This window comes from Hemitrygon akajei, chromosome 15 (assembly GCF_048418815.1).
Source record: "Hemitrygon akajei chromosome 15, sHemAka1.3, whole genome shotgun sequence".
In the NCBI taxonomy this organism is placed as follows: Eukaryota; Metazoa; Chordata; class Chondrichthyes; order Myliobatiformes; family Dasyatidae; genus Hemitrygon; species Hemitrygon akajei.
This window is the reverse complement of record NC_133138.1, coordinates 52,125,495-52,130,923: the sequence shown is the minus strand read 5'-3', so window position 1 is coordinate 52,130,923 and position 5,429 is coordinate 52,125,495.

Here is a 5,429-nt window from a genome sequence, read left to right as displayed (position 1 = left end):
TCCCGCTAATTTTTGCTAGATATTGAAGAAACAGACAGAAGTATTCAACAGAGAACTGGGCAGCATGAAAGGAATCAATATTAAAATGGCTATTAAGCTCATCACGATACCTGTCCAGATGCGGTTAATCCGAAAGTAGAGTTTCAATTGGAATGACTCATCCAGAGTAAGTTATTGGAACCAGTGTGTGAAAGTAAATGGACAACTCCACTGGTACCCGTCCTAAAAAGGGATGGGTTTGTAAGGTTTTGTGGAGACTTCCAGGTAACTATAAACCTGCTTCTTATGGCTGAATAATACTCACTTCCCCCCAATGATGCCCTTTTTCAAGGACTGGCTCAAGGACAGATATCACTGGACAACAAATTTTCTGAATGTTGCTTCTGCAGAATTTTTTTTTGTTTATGATAGACCACTGGAAACTGAACACAAATATAACTTCAGACTACTTGTTTCACAAAGTAATCTGGAGAAACAAGAAATTAAATTTTATTGAATGTAATGCGCAATTGAGCGTAATGGTGCTGATGCTTTGCAACAGTTCAGCTTAGATAAAAATGTTTAGTTAATGATTTTCATTTGTACTCAGTGTCTGAGGCTTCTCACTTAAGTGTCCAACAATAATCAACCAGCATTGATGGTTCCCAGTTGCTCTGATACTTTTTCTCCTTGACCGCAATGACCTGTTGAAACCATTCATGCTCGTCACTGACAGCACCATGATTTGTAGGGATGAAGTCTAAAAGGGAATGCAGAAAGTGAATCTTCAGTGACATGTTGCACTTCATAGTTCTGAATGCTTGAAGAATGTTGTCAAGCAGCGGCTCTGTAGTTGTCAAGAGAATTTTCAACATCCTTGAGTGTCTTCCATGCAATTTTCTCCAGTCCCACTAGAAGTTCTTCAAACTGCCTGTCATTGATGACCTGTTTGATTTGTGGATCAACAAAAATGCTTCCTTAATCTTAGAATCAGTTATTCTGACTAGAGTTATGAACCGAATTAACAAACATAGGTTATTTCAAAACAATGGTGTATGATAGAGCAATTTTCATGATCAGCAGCCCAAAATCCATAAGATACACCCAAAAATATTCACAAAGCAAAATTTTTGTTCTCCATTGTATTTAGCAAGATTGATTTGTGTCAAGCACACTTGCAGTGAATGTGGAGCCAGAGTCACAGGAACTGTAGACCATAGTGACTCCCAAAGAAATGTTCAGGTACCAGAGTCTTCCGTTTGGCATCACCTCAGCTCCCACACCTTTTCATCGGGCAACGGACCAGATCCTGAATGGGTTGACAGGGATGCAATGCTATTCTGACGTTTTACTCACTACTGGGGAAAAATGAATGTGAACACCAACAAAACTTTGGATGCTGCACTACAAAGACTCAAAGACACAATCTTCGACTAAATATTTGGGCCATGTGATCAACAACACATGGCTTCACAAGGCATCTTCAAAGATGAAGACAATTACAGAAGCTCCCTCACCACAGAATGTAGGACAATTAAGATCTTTCTTAATATTACTAACATTCTAACTAACATACACATAATTTGTTCTTAACCTTGCTAACAAGCTGAAACCACTTCATGAGCTTTTAAATAAATCAACATACAGACAGCAGAGAGATCATTGTAAAGAAACTTTTAAGAAGACCAAAACAGCTCTGTCACAATCTGAAGCACTGACAGACTTCAACCCATAATTGCCCATAGAGTTAACCTGCGATACATCACGCTTTGGTGTGGTGGCAGCTATCTCACCCATCATGCTGCTCGGTAATGCTTTCATATCAAGGACATTCAGCAAGCCAGAAAGCTACCATGCTCAGATTAATCGGGAAGCACTCACAATTGTCTTAGGAGTTAAGAATTTCCATCAATTCTTCTTTGGTTGATGATATATACTACTGAGATATCATCACACCTTGACATCAATTTTTGATCCACATTCAGGTACTCCTTCCTTGGTTGCTAGATAGATAGATAGATAGATAGATAGATAGATACTTTGTTACAGTTGATACAGATACAGTTGAATGCAACGTTGGGCTCTATTACTATCTGCACATCAATACAATATAAAGCATCGGAGGTCCAAGCACCATGCTAATGCTAATGGACAATCCAGATTTCCCTTAGCTGTAACAGATCTAGAGCCACCACCTGAAAGAAGAAAGTCCCTACAGCTCTGATAACTGCTGCACAAGTCTGAAAGCACATATGTACTGACCATGTTCTATCTAAGGTGGTGGACATGGTAACTCATGAATGGAAAAGAGAGCCAACCATAGAACTGAAGCCTTACCCGGCTTGATGGAAGGAGGTCACAGCCCAAGGAGGATTTTTACTATAGGGCTACAGTGTTGTCATTCCTCCACCATTAAGAAAGCAAGTGCTTGATGAGCAGCATGAAGGACACTGTGGCATAGTGTGCATGAACAAAATTACATGCGGCTACTTCTGGTGGCCAGGACCCTTGAAGAAAAGGCCACAGAGTGCCCACGTGGTCAGTGAGTGAAAAATGATCCCAACTTGCTCCTTTGCATTCTTGGGAATGGTCTGAAGAACTATGGCAGAGGATTCACATAGATTTTGCAGGACCTGAAGAAGGCCACACATTCTTGGTCATAGTGGATGCACACAGCAAATGGCCTGAGATTGCTATATGAAAAATGCATTAAGGAGCTACATTCCATCCTTAGCCATTTTGGGCTTCCTCAACAGCTGGTAAGTGACAATGGCCCACAACACATGCCTGAGGAGTTCAAGGCATTTATAGAAGCAAACCCTATTCAGCACAGCAAGTCAGCACCATATCATCCAGCCACGGACGACTCTGCTGAATGATTCATAAAAACATTGAAACAATCCCTCAAGACTTCAGTGGGAAGTGGATCCCTCACCCAGAGTCTGAGCACTTTCTTGCTGACATACTGCCACACACCTCACTCCAATTCCTAAATGGCTCCAGCCACCACACTGATGAGAGAGCAGCTTCGCACCTGACTCCCAAAATGCAAAGTAGATTGTGCTAAATGAACAGAAAACCCAAGCAGAGAAACATGCCAATGTGCAATACAGAAGTTTCACAGCAGGAGAGAGAGAACTTGCCCGGAACTACATCTCTGGAACAAGTGGTGGCACAAACTGCTCCCGTGTTGTACACAGTGGAAACTATAGTAACCCTAACATTTGGAGGAGGCTTGTTCATCAGCTGTTGCCCACTTCTGAGGCTACTGAAAACCAACAAAAAATGACCAATCCAGTCCAATAGCAGAAATGGGACAGAATTCTGCGGACAATAACTACAAATCTTTGTTAAGGTTAAATGACACAGCTGTGCTCTTCCATCACTTGTGCATTCTGAGGTACCCCCTACTGACGATGGAATACCCAAGCCAAGATCTATACATACACCACCAAGAGATAAAATGATTTTGGTGTCATGCCCAGGTTGTCAATACCCTCACAGTAACAGGCAGCCTCCAGACAGAAAGAATCTCTAGCTTAGTGACTACCCCTCAGCACGTGGGGCAGAATAATCTCCAGGGTTATGTCTGGGACTAGAGGCAGTCTACCCTCTATTCCATTTAGAAAAAAAAAATACTTTGTTGTTAGTTGAATTTAATGATTATTTCATGGAATGTCAATATCTCAGCAGCTGGTCTGTGTATGGGAAGGGGAGAAACCTTTAAAATAAGGAGGGAGGGGTATGTCATATATTCATGTATATTTTGGCCCTCACAGTTTGCTCTCAAACTTCCCTGTGTCTTGCATACTGAGCATAATGTGAGAGGGCATTCTGGGTAGATGGCCAACAAGCAAAATAAACAGCTGAACATTTGTTCCTCATCTCTCTGTCTTCCGTGTGTGTTATTCATGGCCACCAGCTTCATAGTTCCACAAACTTAACAGAGAATATGCAGTTGTTAGTGATTTCACCAACCTAAAGCACGAGCCCTTATTGATGGAAAAATTACTGCTATGGAATGTTGGTCAGTAATTGCTGTGTAATTTTGTAGAAAGTACAAACGGCCAGTGATGGAGAGAAGGAATGGTTAGGGAGGTGGTGGGGTTTCAATTAAAAGACATAGTGCTGAGCTTCCTAAGTGATGTTGGCGCTACACTCATCTACACTCAAGCTGCGAGTTCACTTTCACAGTGCTGGCTTGTGTCTCAAACATGGTTTAGGATGTCAGGAGGTAAGTCACATACTATTGAAACATAGCCCATAATCTTTTAAGACTCTGTTATTTCACTTTAACAAATTCAATCCCACTCAAACAATCAAAATAAACATTATTTTTTCCATTTGACATTGTCTTGTTTAATTTCAATTGAATCAAACACTGAACAACAACTTCAGAATAACCTGCCCTTTACAATGTATCTTAATTAATGACAGCAGTTATCTAAAACTGCGTAAAGTAGGACAAGATATTCCTTAGTACTTTAATTTTATATTTCTTGTCTTGATGTGCTGAAACAATACATAGTAATGAAGGAATAATATTGACCCGGAAGGGCCATTCAGTCCACTGAGTTCATACTAGCTCTCTTCAGGAGAAATTCTATCAAAACACATCTGTAAAATGTGACTTGAGTTTTGTTTTCAGACTTTACTAGTCTGAAGAGATTTGTGAATCATCTTATACACCTCAGCAAAAACAATTAAGTAGTTTATTTCCACTGTGGATCAGTTAGCTATGGTTAGTTCTGCCAGTTAGAAAACACTTAATGTACACTTAGGTGCATTATTTCTAAAAAATAATAGTTTTTTATTTATTTAGAGATACATCATGGTAGCAGGACCATCAAGCCCAATGAACCTGCACCACCCATTTATAGCCACATGACCAATTAATAATCTATTAAATGAGATCAATTAATCTCCTAACCCATATCTCTATGAAATATGGAAGGAAACCAGACTACCTGCAGGAAATCAACATGGTCATGGGAAGAGTGTAGAAATTCCTTACAGAGTCCTGTCTGTAGGAGTCCAGATCTGAACCTGGATCGTCTGTGTTATAGTAGCATTATGCTAACTGCCAAGTTCCCGATGGCAAAAGGTACTCCTTGGACTTGATCTTACTGGCAAGTCTGCACATTGGGCACAACAAAGGAGAAAAGTATTGAAAAGAACTCTGAATGATAACAATAGCTCATAACTCAATAGTTACTGCTTCTATTGACATATTCTTTCCACAGCTGTTTTAAGAAAATTCCTAAAGTATGTGGAATGCTTTTGTTATTTTTAGTAGCATTTCAATCCTGCCAACCAAGTGCTATGTAATTAATATGACACAAACCTTGATGGTCACAGTTGAATTTTGACCATGGGAATTCTGGAAAAGAAAAACCTTGGAGATTCACATTCATTGAAATGAACACAATACATTGGTTGAGCACTTAAGC